This window comes from Lonchura striata, chromosome 2 (genome assembly GCF_050655825.1).
Source record: "Lonchura striata isolate lonStrDom1 chromosome 2, ASM5065582v1, whole genome shotgun sequence".
In the NCBI taxonomy this organism is placed as follows: Eukaryota; Metazoa; Chordata; class Aves; order Passeriformes; family Estrildidae; genus Lonchura; species Lonchura striata.
This window is the reverse complement of record NC_140704.1, coordinates 146,305,312-146,327,175: the sequence shown is the minus strand read 5'-3', so window position 1 is coordinate 146,327,175 and position 21,864 is coordinate 146,305,312. Positions and strand designations below refer to the sequence as shown.

Sequence of the window (21,864 nt, the reverse complement as noted above, 5' to 3'; positions counted from 1 at the left end):
CTGCCGGCTACCATCGTGCTGTATAATCTAAAATGACTTGGGTGACCTGCTCATACAAACATACTTTTTTCCTGACATTTAAGTGACAGGAGAGATGGTAGCAGATGACTGGTTATATCAGGAGAGATACTGAAGTATTAATATACAGCTCTGCTAAAATTTATGTGGGATGCAGAATGTAACCACATTCAGGAATACTGAATTCAGACTGGAATGGGCAGAGAAGGACTCCTAACATTACCAAGGGAACATAACTTACTAGAGGAGAAAAAAATACCAGAGAGACTGTCACTGTTCCTACTAAGTCTGCCAGACAGTAAAAACTATCAAGGAATAAAAACACCTAAGACATAGCGTGTCTTAACCCATGTTAAGGCTGAGCACTGGGGCTGCTGCCTGCCCTTGTCAGTAGCTAAACTGCATTGCTGTTTCATTGTGGAGAGCTAACTTGCTCAGATGCCATCCAGAGGTGGACAGAGGGACAACAAAAGCCTGAACCAATCTACTAGGAGAACTCAAACTACATTAAGTAGAGCTGAGAGCAGGAGGAATGTACTCCATAGTGGAGCCTGGGGTCACACAACTGACTGAGGAGGTGGAAACACAAATCCTAGGCATTTTTCCACCAAAGACGGTATAAATGGTGTTCTTGCATCTTCTGGGAATGATGAAACCACTCTACAATAACTCAATGGTGGGGAGAATGCCTTGTTTTAGCTGATGAGGAACCACCTTGCAATCAGCAGAAGTGCCTGTTTCAGAAACAGCATGTATTTTTCACCCAGAAAGGTCATTACATGAAATATAGCCACAGGCACCGGAAATAGATAAAAGAATCCAGTACTGTTCAGCCACAGCCCCATTAAATAGGCTAAAGAATCAGGATCGTCCTGGATTCAGATTTCACACATTTGTTTTTTGCACAGTGCCCATCTTCAGCAGAGTGTAGTCCCATGAAGATTTTAGATCACTGTGGTGGAAAGAAATCCCTAGAGAATAAGTGCAGGGAACGCTGTGCTGCACGACGGCTCGGATGAATGGAGACGAGAGATCTCTGAAGGCTGCTCTTGGAATATCAGGTTTATTAGGGATGGTGAAAGGTCCTGCTTGGAGCTGCCAGACACAGCACGTGACAAGGCCTAAGGGAATGGGGAGGGGAGAGACAAGGGGTAGAGGGAGACAAGAGGATGCTCCAGGAGAGGGTGGAAGTTCTAAGAGGGTGGGGGTTCCGAGAGGACATCTGGCCCCTCAGAGACCCCTTATCAGGGGGCTTCAAGGTGGGCTGGAACAAGACTTGGGCCAATGGGGTTACAGGCACTTGATGTTTCAAGGTAGGGTTACAGGTGTAGGATGAACCATACATTTTGGGGGTGAGATAGAACAGTCCATTTGACTTTTGGACCTATCTGTAGGTAAGGGCATTGTCCAACCTGTAGGGGGGATTGTTTTCATCCTGGCTGTGCTATTGTAAATCTTTTGCCAGGCCATCATATTTATTCATCCTCCCCAACAAATAAGAACTGTGGTACCTCTCTCAGGAAGATGAAAGCCTTCATCCCAGACCTGCTTCTTTCTCACAAGAGTTCTAGCCAGAAGAGACAAAATTCAGCTGCAGATGCTTCTTCCTCTTCATTCTTGGTCAGCCATGTTCCCTCAGACAATGTGAGTTTTGTGGCCCAGTTTTTGACCTGGAGAAAGGAAGGGACAAAGGTAATTTAATTCCACTCAGCCACAAAGAACCTAAGATGAGCTCCTCAGACAGCTTTTCTGATCTGAGCGAGCCAGTCTGTGGAGGATCCTGAACAGAAGTTAAAGAGAGCTTCAGTCAGTCTGGCATGCAAAACACCCACGTGCCTAATGGAGGTAACACTGGTGTCTCAGCAAGGCAGCTGAAATGTGTTATTTGAATAATGACAGCTATTAACATGAAAACAAATAAATACTGGATGTGAATAAATGCAGCATGTAAAGAGAGGAAAATGTAAACATCATTATCAAGGTGTATAAGATTCTATAACGGCATTATGGAACTATTAAGGGGAAGAAAAATGTAGTTGATTAAGGACAGCAACCAACACATGGAAACAGGAATATTGATCACACTGGCCTAAAGATTTCATTTTTCCTTACTGGACACTGCTTTTCCCATGGTTCTGCTCTTTTTATGTTCTCCTCTGTATCAGAGGGAACTTTCACCCCTCTGATTTCATCTCTGCTCCCATTCTCTCTAGATGGACACAGAATGTTGAAAGTAGAAGGCAGATTTTTGCTCTATCCACTTCTTCATTCAAATTACCATTAAGCTCATTGAAAACTGAGGTCTAGATAGAGGTGGAATACAGCCTGAAGAATTGCAATAAAAATGCCTAAAGGGCTTCTGTAGAATGTTAATTAACCTGGTTCATGTGGGGAAGATGGTTGATAAGTCAGTGAATATTCAAGCCATTTCAACTTTACAAGAACGTAACTATTTTACATACTATACTCTGTAGAAATTCCTCACTGGGTTTCACCCTCTAATGTCTATAAAATAAAGGCAATACATATTCTTAGCACATAAGCAATAAATAGGAAATGCTCTTATGGGATACACATTAGTTCCTACAATAAAAGAACACAAATCAACCCCAGCAACTGAAGAGCAGATGAGCAAATGATTATTTTGGGCCTCTAATGAAATGATATTGTGAAAGGCATTAGACAGATTGATTAGAGCTCAACTGACTGACAAAACTGCCCACGCTGTCCACCATTATAATGAATCTAACTAAACCATCTCCTTGAGGTGTGTGTATCCCTATGCATGTGTGCCTTTGTGTTTCACAGCAAATTATTCTTTGCTGTTTCTTTGTACTGCAAAAAACAGTCTAACTTGTACAGATCTATGCTTTAGAATTAGCTATGAATACACACTCTGAGTAGGACTCCTGCAAGGATTCATTTTCAGTATAACTGACAGTCATTTCATTAACACATTTATCAGCGTATTTACAACATGCAGTGTGAAATAAAGATCCTGTTAAAGAAAGAAGCAAGCTGAATCAATCATCTCAGATTAAAAACCAGTAAAAATTAAATCATTACCACAAGTTAATATCAAAGCTAAAAGCACAGTAAGAATAGAAATGAAGATTGGATGTTTATACCATAGGGAGGATATTGAGAGAAAAAATATCAGGATTAAACAGAAAGGGAGATCAAGATCTTTTGCTACATAAATGTTATTTGTTCCATTTGCTTTAGCAGAACTCTGCCAACAGCCATTAGTGATGGATCTGACATGCAGTCTTAGAACCTGTGAAGATCAAGGTTTGGAAATTGTTCCTGGAAACAAAGATCTGCATGTGGGTTGGAATAACTAAAGGCAACAGTTCAGGCTGAGGAGTGGATGACTACGAATCATCCTTGCAGAACAGACCTGGGGTGCTGAGGCACAAAGATTTAAACCTGAGTTTTGCCAACCAGTTTTATAGTGAGAAATGTCAACTGCACAAAGGGCTGCATTGGCAAAAAACACAGCTGAGAGTGTGAGCAAGTGGATTTCCCCCTCTGCTTTTCACTCGTGATGAGAACACATCCAGACTACTGAGTTCAGTTTGGGCTTCAAAGGATAACAAAGTCATCAATGAGCTAAAGCAAGTTTTTTACTTGGATGGTTAGGGACCAAAGCATATGATGGACAAGATGAGGTTTCAGAAGCCAAGCTTGTTTAGCTGCCAAAAAAGAAGGCTAAGGGGAATAATGTTAGTATTTTCAACTACTCAAAGAGAGCTTAAAAAAGAGATGAATCCAGATTAAGGGCTAGCAGACATAGGGTACAGCAAATGGAAAGTAGAAATGTCAATTAGCTATAAGGGAAAAGTTCTTCACAGTGAGGGTGGATAAACATTACATCAGAGACCCAGAGAGGCTGTGCAGCCTCCATCCTTGGAGATATTCAAAGCAAGGCAGCACAAAGGGCTTGAGGGACCTGATCCAACATTGATGCCACCCTGCTTTGGCCTCTGGAGTTCCCTGTCAATCATAGCTTTGTAAGATTTTAGAGAAGAATAGAAATGAGGTGTAGGGAGAAAAACAGAAATGTCACTGCACAAAATGAGATTCAATAACCAAGGAATATGTAAGGCAGACAGAAAAGAAGTGCCTAAGTTGAATACTAAGCCAGACCTAAAGAATTGTCATCTGGTTATAATAGGCTTAACAAAGACAAACTTCATCTCCCTTTGGAAATCAAAGCCCTGCAGGCTTCTTGTAGGAGGTAATTGAAGACAAGAATAACCTTGAGCTCCAGTCACACTGTACTTATTCACTGCTTATTTAAGACATAGCAACCTATTGTATATTGCTGCAATTTGTATAGCTAATTATATAGAACTCCAGTTACACATTGTGTCTAATTGCTGAATATACATCCTCTGAAGCCATTAGGAGTGCTACCACTGACTCATTTGAAGAGTCTAATTTAGCCAGCTGAATTATCTGACTCATCTTAGTAGGCTCATCTCAGCAGGCTTTTCTAGTGTTGTCTTTTGGAGGAGCTTGTCTCTGTACAGAGAGCCTGGGGACACTAACCTGGGGGCATTCTCAGTGCTCTGGGAGTGCTGCCCTTTCTTTCCCCCTTGATAAAGGAGGGATGGTAATAATTGCATACATTCACATTTGATGTGAGAATCAGTTGATGTCAGAGCATTTAAACTAGAGAAATACTAAAAGATCTATTCCATTCTCCAGAGCATAAAAATGACCTTGTTGAGAGATTGGAAGGATGAATTGAAGGAAGGGTTGCTGATCACTGAAAAGCCAGCTCTTCAACAATATCAATTAATATGGTGTTTTCAGGGCTGTCTGAATACCCTGCCAATAAAACAATGTTTAAAGGAGATCCAGTTAATTAGGATTTTCAGAAACCAGAAGATAAGGAAAAACTCTATGATAAATATTGAACTAAGGAAGCAAATCTGTAGTAGGATGACTTCAATGAATAAGGGAGTTGTGTTGAGTTTTCCACTTTGTGATTTGTGGTCATTGAGTAGTTACACAGGTACTCAGGGGGCTTATGAGGCATAAAAATGTTTGAAGAGGCACATAAAATAAAATACAAATTCTAGAATATTCAAGACAGAGCAATGTTTCTGAGGTCAAGTACAGCTGCTGCAGCTGAGTTATATATTTTATACAATAATATACCCTATATTCTTACAGATATTCTGTATTTTCTACTCTACTAAAATAGGTTTGTTGTTGTACCTTTACAGTAACTGAATAGGGCAGGAGAAGACCCAGAAATATTTCATTTCTAGAATGGAATTAGCACTTTGGAGAACAAATTAGAAATATAGAGAAGAAAGAGTTACATATGGGAGAAAAGGTATGAGAGAATTGGGTCATGGAAGATATTGCTGATAGTGTTAAAGAGAGCTGGAAGGTGGAGTGCTGGTTTGGAAGAAGTTATTATGGTTAGTGCAGTCTGAAAGGAACTGAAGGAAGGGATTAGGAAGGTCTGGCATCATCAAAGTCTGACTTTAAGTACTACATTGAGCATGTGGAGGGTTGAAAGTAATGGATTTTGATAAATTAAAACAAAAGTAGGCCTATATTTTATAAAAAAATACGTCCTCTGAGTGGAGAAGGAGCATGAAGGAGGGAATGAGAATAGGATAAAAGGTAGACAGACAATAGGTTGGAATGCTGATCATAAACAATGTAGTAGAGGTTAGATGAAGTGAGAGTTTCTGAAGGAAGGAATTGCTGGTTTTATTTTATCTGATATGCAATATCTGATCTGCATAGCAATCAGTGAAATCTTGTGCAGAGAGCAAAGTGGAAAACAGGCCTTAAGAAATCACCTGCCACCAGGAATGTGTGATACACTTCATATGAATGAACCTCAGTAGCTTTCAATGGAGAAGTAAGGTGAGGATAAGCACTAAAAAGAGTAAACTCAGAGCTGAAGGAAACCTCTACAGTATCCTACTGAAATTACTGCTGGGACAGCCATGCTGGAGCCACCTCACTCTGAGACCTCCATCAGTGACCTGGCCTGTCCTTGCTCTGGGCAGTGCCAAAGACCAGATCCCACTCCCATGCCCGAGGCTACTGAGCTGTGTCACTTTATCTGAGGGGATATTATGCAGCTGAGGGCAGTATCATAGAATCTTACTATTATAAGATTTCCTCCAGGCTCAATGGAGCCACATTGACACTCAGCAGAGATGGACCTTATTCTACCTGAAGCCAGGCAACTTTGACACAGACAGACCAGATGGTCAAAATGATGAATATCTTCCACTTATCATTCACCCTCAAGCTCTCTTGAATTTCTTCTGGTGTCTGGACAGCCTGCTTTGCTATGGTATGCTCTAAGAAAGCCAAGCCCATTTCCAGATGCAGACAATACAAAAAACCCACCTACACTACACAGAAAAAGGCTTCTGTGATGCAGATTGCAGCAGTCTAAAGATTGTTTTGCCAATTTTGTGTTGGGTCCCGTTAACTAACTCTATTACAGTCTATTCAGATCCCTGCATCTGCTTAGGATCTCAGCACCATGGGTGCCAACTTCAACAACACATTGGCATTTGTTAAGACAGGAGAGTTGTTTTTATTTTCTTTTGCAAAGGCATCACTGTGCACAGACTGAAATGGGGTGTTATTCATCTCTTTAAATTAGGTTGTCTGTTGGCTGCATTCCTGTTACACTCGCTGGAGATCTGGTCAATACAGCCAGAAGGCATCAGTCAGTTTATTCTAAAGCAGGCACTTACATTTGGGTCAGATGAATTATGCCCCAGGTATTATGGATAGTATTGACTGGCTCTCCATAAACACTGTTGAATTCCACATAACTGCCTCAAAGGTAAGCACTTACATTTTGGAAATGTCAAGTTAGAAAACAGCATCTCGCTAATCCCCCTGAGAGTCACTCGGGGATCAGAGTGATAATGCAGGTCTTGGGAGGTTCACATAAATTCTCATCAGGAAGTATGAACTCCCAGCTGTACAAATGCTTCAGGAGCATTGTTTCAGTCCTGACCTCACCACAAACTGCATCTGCCACCTCCTGTGTAATTGAGTCACTTTGTTTCTCTACACTTTTGTCTCTTGCATGGATGCAGTGACATTCCACTTCTTGGAGTGTTCTGTAGCTTATGCAGACTGAGAGCTCCTGCTGCATTTTACAGGGCTTAGCACATGCAATCTAGTATTTCATTTCAAACCTCCAGTTGCTACTGTGATATGAGTGAATAATGGAGAAGACACAACAGCTAGTCAGGAGAGCTTTCAGTCCCAAGAATGATTGCGCTTTTAACTAAGAAAAGTATGTTTTCATACTGGATTTTGTTCTCTTTTTGGTGTATGTTATTGCTGCTGAGGAAAGTGATTTATTTCAATGTTTCCTCTTTTTTAAAAAGAAGAAAGTTTAGCCCTTGCTCTTTCAAGAGTAAAAGTAACCTTACAGGGTATAAAATGAATATTTAAAATGGATAAATTGAAGGAGGAAGGGGAAAAAATCATGTCACAGAGGGATAACAAGGATTTTATTTCATGGTAGTGACAGCTTCTGTTGTCTCTGCCATCAAATAGCTCTGAACTCAGGAAGGCTGCTGCATGCAAATGAAGACAAATGAAATAGAGGTGTCCACATGATGTGCATCATTGTCATCTAAATGGCAAGTGGGTCCTCTCAGCACAGAGGCCAGACAGTGGATGCTGAGTGCTCCCACATTAGGGGTGATCCCGTGAGGACAAGGTTAAGACTGGTTAAAAGCACAGCAGGGAGAGCCCTGTATTGCACCTTCCTTCAGTGTCTTAAATTTGGATTGGATTTCCTCCCTCAATGCTGTCAGGCCACTATGCTCCTCCAGTGGTGGAATTTATTTTATCTCTGTTGTAAATCCCGAGAGAGGGGAACTGTGTGCTGATTAGGTGATAAGCTGTCACCACCCTACCTGGCAGCTACTCCACACCTGTCTTGAAATCAAATGTTAAAAAAAACAACAAAAACAACAACAACAACAACAAAAAAACCAACCAAAAAAACCCCAAAAAAGCAGCAGATTGATCAGATTGATTGAGCAGGATTGAGGATTGTGGTTTCCTTGTGTACTCCTGGTTTCCAGGGGAGTCACTTGAAGTCATTACCCAGGTACTTTTTTTTTTTTGGCAAAATGAGACACAGTAAATTGACTATTTTTTTCACCTTTCATTGGGAGTCTGGCAGAGTGAGGAGCTGGTCCTGACTCTCCAAAGCCATGCTGGCATCCTTATGTATCACAGGGATCCAGTCAGACTCATGGTTGTCATCTTTTCAGGACTACTTCAATGCCTACCCTGGTGGAAGGATCTCACGGTTTTGCACTTTAGTTTTCCCACATGTTCTGAAATACCATTGACCCCACATCACAGCCATGACTTTCTACATTCTCTTAAGCACAATAAGACAAGAAATAACAAAGCAACAAAAGGCCAGTGTAACCTAGAAGTGATTTGTCCCAGTGCAGAGTACAAAGTATGTGTTTTTATTACTCTTCTGATCTGGTAATGGTGTAAATCACTAGCAAGATACAAAGGGATGATAACTGTGTAAAAAAATCACCAAAATTGCTTAACTGATAAAAACAGAACACATCTCTGAGAAGGATGCTCTCAAATGCTACTCATTGAAATGGTTTTTTGTCCTCTAATTGTGCTGAAAAACATAATCTAAATTAAAACCCATTTTATATACTTAAAAATGGCTGAAATAAAAATTTATTTTACTAACAAATTATCAAGTAATATTAAAATGTTGTTATCACATTTATCTGTTTACCAGCTGGAGTCCTAATTTAAATTTGTTCAGAACTCGTAATAGCATTAGGTCACGTTATGCTTACAATATTAAGCAATGATTACATCTGTGACTTTTGTTTTTTAATTAGCTTTTTTTCAGTTATCTGAGAGAGATAGATCCTTTCAAGATCATAATTCACTTTTGATTACAATGGAAAGAGAATAAACCAAGTCATTTTACAGAAGAATGTGCAATTGTGTCATTTACATTCTTGACTCTAAGTCTGTTAGATCTGACTGTATTTTGATTTCCCTTCGTACATCAGTTATGTTAATTCATTCTTGATGCCAACAAGGTGTGCTGGTGTTTGCATATTTGGGGATCTAAAATAACTTTTTACAAAATAGAGATGAGTGTGTATTTTGTTGTAGTTTCCTGCTGACAGTACAGAGGGATCACTTTTAATGCAAAGTACTGAAAAACAGCCCACTTTGTATCAGCCCTGCAATGGAACATAGCCAGAGGTGAATTTTAAAGGGGGTCTCAAATGTAGCTGTAGCTGTGATTCAGAAAAGTGTTTCAGCATGTTTCTTCATCATTCATCCCAGCCAGCAAACACACACACATGATTACTCACCTGCTTTAGCTTAAACATCTTGCTGAGTTTCATCCTACAGAAAGGGCAAGGAGCAAGCCAAAGCAGGACTTCCCAAGCCTTCATCTGTGGGAATGACAACTGCTCACTACTAATGAAGTGACTCCAGCAGGTCCCTGGACTAGAAGTGTCCTGGCTGCCTTCTTTCTTCAAAATCTTCCTTAGCTTGTTATAAAGAGCCATGTTTGGAAGAACAAGAAAGTAACTTCACAAGCCAGAACAGGGAATAATCTGCCTTAATCTGATGGAGTAAGTAATTGGGAGAGATCAAGCAGCTCCATTCACTGTTCTGTGAACTCTGGGAGTCTGAAGATATCCCTGGCCTGGCAAAGCTCCCACATCCAGAGACAGGCTCACCATTCTGGGCCACTCCTCTGATCTCAAACACACAGCAGAAATGAGAGCTTGAACATGGGCAGCCATGGAACTTGGTGGCACTGTTTGCTGGTGTCATGGTTTGACACTGGCACAATGCCAGCACCCCCATGAAAATTCAACCTATCAATTGAATGCTGTGAAATGTGATCGAGAACAGAGCAAAGCAGGCCTAAGTTTAATAACAAAGGAAAAAAAAACTTTATTAAGCTACCACTACTACTATAAAGAAAAAAGAAAAGAAAAAAAACCACCCCAAATTCAAAATTAAAACCTTTCAAAACATTCCTCCTCCCACCACCCAACTCCAGCAAACCACAGCGAGACACATTTGCACCTCAAGTCTTCACCCTTCCACATAATCAATACTGAGTCCATCAGGGGAGAGAGAAGTCTCCCTTGCACCATAGACCCCCAGGAAACACAGCTGCCACCTCTTGTGTTTCCATGTCACACATGGCACCACCCAGACACACCAGCCAGTGTGACACTCTGCTCTCCCTGTCACAGTGCTCTCACCACCATGCATGGACAGAGACTGCTCATAGGGCCCCTTTAAGGATGCTTTGCCAAGGACCAAGAGGAACAACAGTCCAGTGTCTCATTTTGGGGCTACAGTCTCCCAGATTTTCCCCTGGGGCCGAGGGTCCAAGAACAGAGATCGCCTTCTCTTCTTCTCTGAAGACGGAGGGCATCCTCACACCCTCCTCCGCTGACCTCTGTTCATTCCTGAACTGGTAGTTGCAGAAGGAGTCTCTTGGCTCATTGCATCCCCTTAAAATGCAGTCTCTCTTGGAGAAGTTGGTTCAGTCTATGGCTAACAAGAAGAGTCCAGCCAAAAGCCACTCCATCATCTCCCCCCAATCTTCTTTCCCTAACATATGAGGTCCCAGGCTGTCTCTCTTTCCTTCAAATTGAGGAGGAGTAATATTTCACAAAGCCTTCATTCCCAGGAAAGGGTAAAAGTCCCGGACTCCCCGGACGGCTGAGATCTCGGCCCAGGACTCCTCAGGACTCCGTCTCCCATCTCCCATGCTGGGCATCTTCCCCCCGCCCCCCTCCTTCTCCTCTGCCAGCAAACTTCCAGATGTCTGCAGGCTCTCTGTCCCTTTTCCTCTAGGTTGGGGGGGGGGGAGGGGGGGGAACAAAGACATCTCAGACGTTCTCCACCCTTCCGCAGGAACTGGCCCAGCTCAGTTCCAGACCCTTCACCCCCTGTCCTACCTCACATGGCTTCCCCTCTGCCACCCAGCTCGTGGCTGGGCAGGGGAGGTCTGCACTCTCCGATGACCGGAATCAAAGAGAGCGAGTTCTCCTGGGAATTCTGCTTTTAACCCCTCTGTGTTCTCAGAGGCGTGTCCACCTTCAATTGGTCACCCCAAGTGTCAGTATCCAAACCTGACCCCTGACTGGATTGACCTCTTCCGAGAAAATTCTTTTCCCATGTCAAACCACAACAGCTGGGCAAGTGCCTGTGATGATGAATTAAATAGGGTTGTGTGCTGGTTTTGCACGGCCTGGTTTTAGGTAGCAGGGGCTCCACAAAGATGGCTCCTGTGAGAAGCTGCTGGAAGCTTCCACCATGTCCACCAGCCCTGATAGCTCTGAAGATGGACATGCTGCTGGCCAAAACTGAGCCAATGAGAGAGGCTGGCAATGCCTCTGTGATGACATATTTAAGAAGAAAATAAAAACAAAGTCACATAGTTCTGTTTCTAGTCAGAGAAGAGGAGGAGGTGAGAACATGTGAGGGAAACAACATGGTGACACCACAGTCAGTGGAGAAGGAGGGCAGGAGGTGCTCCAGGCGCCAGAGCTGGGATTGCTCTGCAGGCCATGGTGAAACCATGGTGAAGCTGCTGTGCCCCTGCAGCCCATGGATCAGGAATGCAGAGATCCACCTGCAGCCCATGGGGGAGGTGCCCATGCTGGAGCAGGTGGGTGCCTGGAGGGGGCTGTGATCCAGTGGGAGACTCAGAGGAGTCTCAGAGGCTGGAGCAGCCTGTCCTTGAAGAACTGCACCCTGTGGAAGAGTGACCCACGTTGCAGCAGCTCTGGAAGGACTGTGTGCCGTGGGAAGGACTCACATTGCAGCAGTTTTGGGAGAACTGCTGCTCATGAGATTTGGAGCCATGCTGAAGGAATTCACAGAGAACTGTCTCCCATGGGAGGGACCCCATGGTCTCACAGGGGAAGGACTCCTCTCCTGGGGCAGCAGAAGATCTCAGTCATGAACTGACCAAAACCCCCATGCCTTTTCTCCCTGTGCTGTCAGTGGAAAGGAGGGAGGGGTTGGGGGGAGAAAGGTGTTTTAAGGGCTTATTTTAGTTCTAATTATCCTCCTCTAGTTCTGTTAGTAATAAATTTCAGTTTGCAGCTTTAAGTTGAGCCTGTTTTGACCTTGAAGTGTTTTCTCCCTCTTAGTCCTTATCTCAACTCATGGACCCCTCATTATTTTTTTTTTCCCTCTCTGCTTCCCAGCAGGGGAGGGTGAGTGGGTGACTCTCGTGGGTGCCTGGTGTTGGGACAGCATCAAACCATGACAGGTTGGTAGGCTATGGGAAAATAACAAGGTCATTTATTTCTAATACACCTGTGGAAGTGTGAGGCACACAGAGTGGCAACCACAAGAAATCAAGTCTGATGAGCCTACATGATGGTGGCTGGTATCCCTGGAGAGGTTAAAGGGATTGTATGACTGTAAAAAATGGGCTCAGCAGGGACATTGAGATGTAACATAATCCACTCCCTTGCCGAGATGAATAAAGGGGTGAATTGACTATAAGACACATTGTCTATAATTCTCTTCTTTTGCTCAGAGCCAGAGGAGTTCAGCAGTTTTCCTGTGTATAGCTGAAAAAACAGCTTTCAGGAACTGAAACAAGAATTGTAGAAAATTCAGGGTGTAGTAACAAGAATGGTATAAGGTCTAAAATACACCTATAGCATTCAGTCAGTCTCTCCAAATGAGTATGACCAGTTAATACCACTTGGAGGTGAAAACATGTAGACTAGGTTTCAAAGTGTCTGACCTAATTTCTCTCCCTACACACCAGAAAATTATCCTTCCCCTTATGGCATCTTGCTGTGCTCTTTTCTGTTGACCTGAGCCTTTGACTGGTCCAAAGGTTCAGTCCTTTATTGCTTTTCTGAGAAGACAGGGAGAGGCTTTTCCCCCATTGCTAAATGAGCCTGTGGTACCTGTACTGTGGCCCACCTAGCACAGGCATTTTCAGTGAGCACAGGAACAAAGTCAGTACCTCTCACTGGGGCTGGTTAAATGCATCCTTTTCCTCCTTGGGGCAGTTGGTCTGCAGGGAAATGATCCTCAGGGGCTACTCTGGAGCAAAGGACTGAGAGGTTTTGGGCAGGCTATCAGTATCTGGGATGTGACACTCAGCCCCACTTACAAGGGTGGTGAAGGACTTTCCCATGGTGAGCTCCTGCCATGCTTTGCTTTCTGTGACTGCTTAGACCTCATGCACACTGGCTTGAGGGTCTCCTTCACTCTGCAAGCAGAGGACTTCGTATCTCTGCTTATACGAACTGGTAGTTCTGAAACAGCCATGTGAGGGCAGGAACATTGATTTTTAATTTTTTTTAAAAACAAGTATCAAGTTCTGTGCTCTTTACACTGCCTTGCCTGCAGTGACCTGTGAGATCTGGGTAAGCTGCACATATCTATTCTGAGAAGAGACCAATCTCTTCCTGTTGACACCCTGCACGGTCAGGAGGCCACATGAGGATGCAAATGTGGGTTAATCCCACATGGGACAGGTGCCAGCTAAGGAGACACAGTCACAGGTGCAGCCTGCAGTGGCTGCACCAGGGAACCTGGGAGCAGAAAGATTAAAAGTGATGCTGGGATGAGATGAGTTTAATTGAGGATGAACATGGCAGCTGGACAAGGCCATTCCAGTCACTGTTTACAGCCACTGCAAACTTTACTGAGGACAAGATGGGGCAGCAGTAGTGCTGTTACAAATAAACCCATCCCACTCTTGATCTGTATTTTGTACTTGCTCCTAAGCAGTGAAGTTTTGGGGTTTTTTCTCAGGGAGAAAATAGGAGACAGTAAGACTTGAGGGTTATTATTTATCAAGCACATTTCCTCAGGTGCAGAATATAAGGTCCTTATATTCTTAAGGATATTCTTAAGAATAAGGAGTCATTCTTATTTCCAGTCTAGCTTCAAACTAGCTAATGCTGGGATTCAAACCTTCTCTTTCTACAACATAAGGCAGTAACCCAGCTGTCCAAGCACAGGTGGGGCTGCTTGGGATTTAGAAAAATTCCTCCTTGGACCTGAACAATCTTCCACAGGCAAAATTTCAGTGAAGTGAGTGCACTGCCACAGAAAAGTGTTGGCTCAGTTCCTAAATTCAGAGTAGGGAAAAAAATCCAACCCAGTCTAACCATCAATGTAATACCATTAAAGCAATGTAACAAAAATAACTCTGGCCTGAAGACTTGGAGATTTAAGTGAGACTAGAATAGGCCTCTAATTACTTCCATTTTTACTCTTCAGCAGCGTCAACAAGACTAAAATAGTTTCTTCCCTTCTGTTCCCACTGTGTCAGTAGGACAGAGCCCTGCATGAGGATTCACATGCTGCCTTAATGTTGTGCCTCCTTAGACACAACAATACCTCTCAGCTTTCTCTCCCCTCCCACAGCAGGCATTCAGTGTAGATCAGCCATACCACAGCCAAAATGAGAGGCATGAAGGTGGATTTCCTTTTCAGTCTCAACTCTGCTCCTTTTTCCCTTCCTTTTTTTTGGAGGAGATGCAGATGGCAGTCACTCCCTTTGCTGTGTGCAAGTATCGAGACGGGAAAATCTCCCCACAGCTTGTTCAATTTTCTGAGCTGCCTCCTGCTCACCTCCACCTCCTCATTTTCCTCTTTATCTGCTTTCTGTATTCTCCATGTTGCTATTGGTCCTGTGAAAATGAACACATCAAAGCCATAAATAGTAGCTTTTTTGCTGCTCCCGTGTCCTCTCTCCCCACTCTTTTTTTAACATTAATATTAATAGCTACTATACCTTTCTTCACTGTTGCTTTCTTCTTGATCCTCAAGGGAGTAAGCCTTTTCTTGGACTTTCTGCTACTGCGAATGTTTGCTTGAAGGAATGCTAGGGCATGCTGGGAAGCACAACACCAGTGATGCCTGTGATACAATATTGGGTTGAGCAGCAAAGATATTAAATCTTATAGTACTTGTCGGAAGAATCAAACATTCTTTTATACCTGCTGCGTATGGCTGGGGTTTCTTTCCTTGTTGCTTTCCTAGCAAAAGTAGCTTTTTAATCAGTCCAAAATCTCCAAGGAGAAGAAAAAAATAAATAACCTCTTTCCTATGCCCTCCTTGATGCTATTGTACAGGGCAGCTGCCTGAGGAGCGGAGAAGCAAGTGCTGTTCCCCGCCTGTCGTCAAACCACACAGTCACAGATGCGCACCACAGGGACACTGTCACCAGCACCCTCAGCACTGCTATTATTTAAAGCACCGAGTTAATGAGCTCTCCTGCCCTCCAAGGTTTGCCTGCCTGTTGCTGCTCCCTGGGGTTGAGGGCGGAACTCCTCACGCCTGCGTCAGCCCGGCTGCCGCATTTGTATTCTGCGGTGCGGTTGTGTGTCTGGAGTGCTGGGAAGAAATCCCCCAGGTTTGGTTTCACTCACAGTATAATGGAAACAGGCGGCCGCGCGGGGAGCGTGACGGCTGTGCTCTGCACGCAGCCCATGGCCAAGGGGCTGCCCGGGATCACGGGGTGCCCAACAGGCTGAAGGTGAATTTCCTGATGCCATTGTCACAAGGAATGGGTACCACAGTAATGGTGAAACTGACTGCAACCCTCACAGCAAGTTATTCCAAGCATGATTTCTGCCTAGATGGATGTAAAGGTTATTATTTGTTCCTGTCTTGACACCAGGGATCATCTCCCTTTGATAGCAAGGACTGCTTTAATGTGCAGAAGCAAAACGTGCATATGGGACAGGAGGGATCCTCACACTCAAATGAGATTCCCCTTACACTTCTCCAGTGACATGCTGCAACTGGACAGTGATGGGTAACCCCCCTTCCCTCTCCCTAGCTCTCCCAGAGCTGCAGTTGATGTGAAACCAGCGGTTGTTAAGGCCAGTGGAAAGACCCCCATGAATAGCAGTGGGTTTGCATCAACTGGAGAAAGGACTGAGAAAGGTTTGGTGCTAGATTGTTGCTGGCTTTCAAGTTATGGCCCCTTCCTATTTTTATCTTTTCTCTCTCCAGCAAAGACTTTCGCATAGGCACAGACTAGCTGCCTTTTAGTCTGGGGAAGTCTCTCCTATTCCAGCCAAAAGACTTCAGGACTGCAATGTGCTGTACTGACACCACAGCTATGACCTGGTGGGGGATGACAAGAACAGTACACTAACTTATGAACAGGAGAGAAAAACCAAACACTTGTACAAAAGCCCACTGCAACCAAAGGAGCTGCAGATTACAGAGACGCAGCTCAGACTCCTATTGAAGCCTTTTTTGGAGAATATAAAGCCTCACATAAGCACAGCCTTATGTCCAGCAGATCCAGTCTCACCCATTTCAGCTCCAACCTCGATCACCACAAGAGCTCTAAAGGAAGAATGGCAGATTGTTTGCCTCAAGAGTCAAGAGACTCATTAGTCTAAACAAACAAAAGGAGGTGGAGGGATCTATTTGCTTTTCATAATCATCAGTTTGATCTTTTAAAACATGTGCAGCAGCTTTAGAATCTAATGGAGATTCCTTGTGTTTGCAAATGTGAAACCTAAACAGTTTCAGACAGTATCGGAGGATGCTCTTGAGATCTCTGCAGGAAATAGAATAGGAAAATTCAAATGAGGTCATATGCTTTGCTGCTTGTCTACAAACTTCTCCCAAAGGTCTCCCTGCTCTCCCAGCTTATGAGCCTAATTAACCCCCTGCACCTGGTTGCCAGGCATGGAATTTTAAGTCATTATAGGGATGTGTGGCTTCCTCAGCAGCACGTCAAACTCTTCATGTCACACTCCAAGCACTGGAATTTGCCTTGCACTTCTTTGTTCAGTGTTGCAGGAAGCGGCCAGCTATCTGCACATGCAAAAACTCCACTGAAGGGACCAATTTACAGGCAGTCTTTGGACCAAGGGGGATAATAATTCCCCCAGAGGGTCTTTCAGGTTTCTGCAGCACACTGGAGCAGGAGGTTTTGAGTCTGAGTTGCCCTTAGATGTTTTAAACTACTTCACAGGCATTAACTATGCCCATTTCATACACACAATCCTACCTTAACCAGCTCCCCTGAGCAACATGGATGGTGTGTGAGCTTTCTGCATATTCAGCTGGCAAGGGACAGCCTGAAGAACCTACACTGTTCCCACAGCTCTTTACACATTCCTCATTAGACAGCCTGGATTGAAGGATTAAAAACAGTAAGCAGGAAAAAAAAAAATCTCAGAGCAGCAAGCAGAGATCCAGGAATCAGAGAGGAGTTCAGCACAAGCTGCAATGGAGGTTGCCCACTTTGAATTGGTCTTTCTATTGCAGCAATGAATCCCTGGCTATCCTGTGACTTGGTGAAATGTAGAGGGCACCTTTGCTCATCCCACTGCCCTGTTAGTCTCTGTTATATCCTGATGCTCAAGGCTTTTTCATGGAGTTCAGAAGTGACAGAGTCAAACCTCCTCAGGTGGAAAAGGATTCCAAACCATCAAATCCCTCCTTCTGACTGGGTGCTTTCACCACAATGTCAGTAAGTGAAATGGTGTCAGAATTATCCTAAGAGTCTCCAAATATATGAACTTAGTTTAAGAGTGGTTTCAGACTCTGAGTAGCAAGACCAATTAGCTCAGATTACAGTCTCTCAAACTTATTTTTTGATTTGGTTCTTGATGGGCTTGGAGAACCCAATGCTCAGCACATTAGAGGTAAATCACATGGTACATATCACAAGGATCTACTTTGCCCACAATTCATTACAAAAGGAACTGAGAAATTGCTCAGGAATGTACAAAATTTACACTAATTTTACTGCACTGAATTTTAAGTTTTCTGTAAATTCCCAGAGCCTGAACCTGCTTGGAGGAGCTGCAATCTCAGCATCATCATGCCCAAAGAAGAGCAATGGAGCTCATGAAGGGTCTGGAGCACAAGTCCTCTGACAAGCAGCTGGGGGAGCTGGGGGTGCACCTAAGCCTGGAGAAAAGGAGGCTCCCAGGGACCTTATTGATCTCTACAACTCCCTGACAGGAGGTGCAGGATGTGGGTCAGTTTCCCAGGTAACAAATGATAGGACAAGAGGAAATGGCCTCAAGTTTTACCAGGGGAGGTTTAGATTGGATATAAGGAAAAATTTCTCCATGCAAAGGGTGGAAAAGCACTGGAACAAGTTGCCTAAGGATGTGCTGGAATTACCATCCCTGGAAACATTAAAAAATGTGTGCTGTGGCACATGGGGACATGGTTTAGTGGTAAACAGAGCAGTGCTAGGCTAACTGTAGTACCAATGATCTTAGAGGCCTGTTCCAACCTTCAAAATTCTATGATTCTATCATTCTAGACAATGCAGACATGAAGCACTCTCTGACTAAACTTCTCTCTCCACCTTAATGAGTATTTAGGCCACTCATGTATAGCTGGGCATGGCAGGTTTCTATTTCAAGAGGAATCCTTATATATTTGAAATCCTCTCTGGTTGCTGACAGAAAAAGGCATGCAAATCTTTCACTGAACTTGAAGACTGCCTTGTATGATGCAATCATTGCAGCAGCCTTCATTGTTTTAACTCTACTTTGCATTTTGATGTTCTTTATATTAAGATAGCAGTAGATTTTTCTGTGGCCAGTAATGCACTGTTAAAACAATCAAGTGCACTAGAACTATTTTCAAAATGATCAGGAATAAGATGAATAAAAAGGATGCCTCTGAGTAAAAAATGTAGTAAATGGCAAGCCAGTCTCTTTTTAACAAATTGGGGGATGACAGCACAACTTCTGACAGCACACAACCTATGCAGGTTCCTAAAGATGAACTCTATAGTTATGTGTATTTTAAGTTGGCCTCTATGAAGAGTTTGGGCTGCTAAATGTTGACAACCAATCAGAAATGCAAGTAATTCTTTATGCTTTTAAATATATTCTAAGAAGATATCACTGTCCTATAGCATTCTGATGTAATGATTTGATTAACTAGTTCATTAACCATTTATTTCAAGCACCTGTTAGTCCTGTGACCTGTGAAGAAAGCATGTACTTTGACTCAGGAGTTTGTATCCACAAATCTTACTTAGTGATGACTTTTCCTTTCTCTGGTTCAGTTTCTGCAGATATAAAACAGGGATAATGATAATGACCTCCTTAGTAATGCCATCAGGGATTTACTAATAAGCTAATCATTATTGGGGAATAAAACTTTATGTGAGGAACCATTTATTAAAGCATCCCCATGGCTTATTCATACTCCAAAAGTGATTTATGAATGAAGCCTTAGAGGGAAGGTTGATGACAAATGCACCAGTCCTAAAGCAGCAAAGATCCAAAACTCATGGCCACAACTCCAGCAAATAGGTGAGTGTCAAGGCATAAATGTGCAAAAATTCTCAGTAGTTCGTCATCTTTATGTCCCTCCTCAACTTTCCTCAGTTGCTACTTTTTCTGGAGGAGGAGGAGGTGAGGGGTATTTCTTTAAGCCTTTCGGTGCAAAAATATGGGATCCTTCCATGTTCAATCCTGTCACCAAATGAGTGACAAACGCTTCCCCTGCAGCTGTTTCTGTAGCACTACACTGAAAACATGAGGAGGAACTGTCCTGGAACAAAAATATTGGATGCAGGTGGAGAGAGCTCCCTCATATGGCCTGGACACACCAGGACTTCTCAAACCTTGACAACGATGATCAGTACACAGAAACTTCATCTCCCACCTTATTTTGCTTCTACATGGACAATCTGAAACATTAATAATGTGTTTCTTTTTCTTTTCTCTTCTGCCTACTGAACTCTTTCTCTAAAAGCTCTTTATCACACATTCCCATTTAAGCCTCTGCAGAACACTTGGCTTTCTCAGGTGTAAAATTTACTTGGACTGTGAAACTGTGAGATCTGACTGGGTGCCAAATACGGGTCCTAGTATCCCCTCAAATAAAAATTTTGGTCTCCATGCTTATTTCTAAAAATAGGAATTCATCACTGCAAATTACATTAAGGTTGCAGTTGAACATTTGATGTACAAGTAGTGTTCTCATCCATCCCTCCAGTTGCAGGGAATGATGGGGAAAGACATAGGAAGAATAGCAGCCCAATACCTGACTCTGAACCTGCTGTCACTGACAGAATTTTGGATTTTCTGTTCATGAGCTGGTCTACATGGCACCAGGCCTGCTGGCAATATTGGGTATGCTTGTCTCAAACAGGGAAAAGGAACTGTGCAGGAAATAGCAGGGCTCACTGAAAGAGCTTTAAGCTAGAGTTGAAGGCAGAAAGAGATAAAAGCAGAATCACTAGAGATAAACCTGGCATTGTGCCAGTGTTTGAGGAACAGTGTGCTAGCAAGGGCCCTCAGTCTGCTGTCTCAGATGGAGATCCATGTGTCAGCAAAGACACAGGGTTATTGATGTGATAGAAACCACAGAAGTTCCTGAGGATGGTCACCTAGAAATTAAGGTTTCCCACTCAAAAAAGATGGCGGGATCAATAGCCCAACTTGGCCAACAAGGCCAAGTGCTGAGTCCTGTACTTGGATCACAACAACCCCCTGCAGCACTACAGGCTTGGGGAAGAGTGGCTGGAAAGCTGCCCAGCAGAAAAGGACCTGGGGCATTGGTGAACCAGCTGAACATAAGGCAGCAGATGATGATGATGTCCAAGTGGCCAAGAAAGCCAATGGTATCCTGGCTTGTATCAGCAATAGTGTGGCCAGCAGGACCAGGGCAGTGATTGTCCCTCTGTGCTTGGCACTAGTGAGGTTCTAGTGCTGTGTCCAGTTTTGGGCCCTCACTTCAAGAAAGATGTTGAGGTTCTGGAGCCCCCAGAGAAAGGCAACTTGGGAACTGCTGAAGGGTCTGGAGCACAAGTCTGATGAGAAGTGGCTGAGGGATCTGGGGATGTTTAGTCTGGAGAAAAGGAGGCTCAGGGGAGACCTTATCACTCTCTACAAGCAGCTGAAAAGAGGTTGTATCCAGGTAGAGGCCAGTCTTTTCTCCCAGGTAAAACAGTATGGTACCTTCAAAGCCAAAAACATTAATTTAAAATCTGTGCATAGAATCTTCATCAACTGAAATCAATGTAATCAGTCTGTAGGAATTATGATGGAACTACAATTCATTTAATAGTTCATCTGTATTGAATAGAAACCAACATTCAACTTCACTGTAAAACACTGCCCTTTCAAAATTTGGTGATATGAGAAGTGGCAAAGAGGGTCTGGATTTTCACAGCAGTCATGTGCTGCAATTTGTTCAAGATGAGCAGACTGCTTAGAGGGAATGACACTGGAAAAGGAAAGAAAGGCTCTAATTCCCCTTATTTTACACCAGTGAAAGTAACATGGGCTGTGAACACTGGCAAAGAGTATTCAGCTTAGATGAGAGCTAGTCCAGAGAGAGGGAATTTGTCACCTGACAGTCTGCTCTGCAGGTGTTTCTTCTGTTACAGATGTACAAAGCTCCCATTGCATGGCAGTTCAAATCCAACTGGGCCCAGGTAAGAACTGTTGTGAGAAACACAACTGCCTTCTTCCTTAGCTCACTGATGTGGTGACAACAAAAAGTTGTGTTGTCAGGAATCCCCACAGCACTCTCAGTAAATGACTGGGGAGGATGCCCCATAAAAACTCACAAGACAAATTATATTAAAAATTAAGTAAAAAAATAAAGAGATTGACTGGGACTTAAAATAATAAGTAGCTGCACTGTGTGTTTCTCAGTCACTGCTTTTACAGCTGAAAGGCTGCTGGGGACTCATTTTGCAAACCTCCCATATGCATAATCCCTGGGAGTTAGGACCTCTCTGTCCTGACTGTGCAATTCTTTCCTGCTCATTTGTGCTTCCCTCTTATATTGCAAGAT

At 43.3% G+C, this 21,864-nt stretch overlaps 1 long non-coding RNA gene across 2 annotated transcripts in view; it reads right to left on the bottom strand.

Moving 5' to 3' along the window:
* The window catches only part of LOC146768464 (uncharacterized), a 63,389-nt gene that overhangs the window by 27,375 nt on the left and 14,150 nt on the right, over nt 1-21,864 (bottom strand). Inside the window, exons 1-2 of one of the 2 annotated variants that reach the window (XR_014953051.1) lie at nt 11,028-21,864; nt 1,530-1,688 (exon numbers count right to left, since the gene is read on the bottom strand). The exon at nt 11,028-21,864 is cut by the window's right edge and continues 14,150 nt beyond it. This is a non-coding gene — a long non-coding RNA (uncharacterized LOC146768464). Of the gene's footprint in view, nt 1-1,529 lie in introns of both variants that reach the window. The other variant, XR_014953050.1, reaches the window with a different exon arrangement.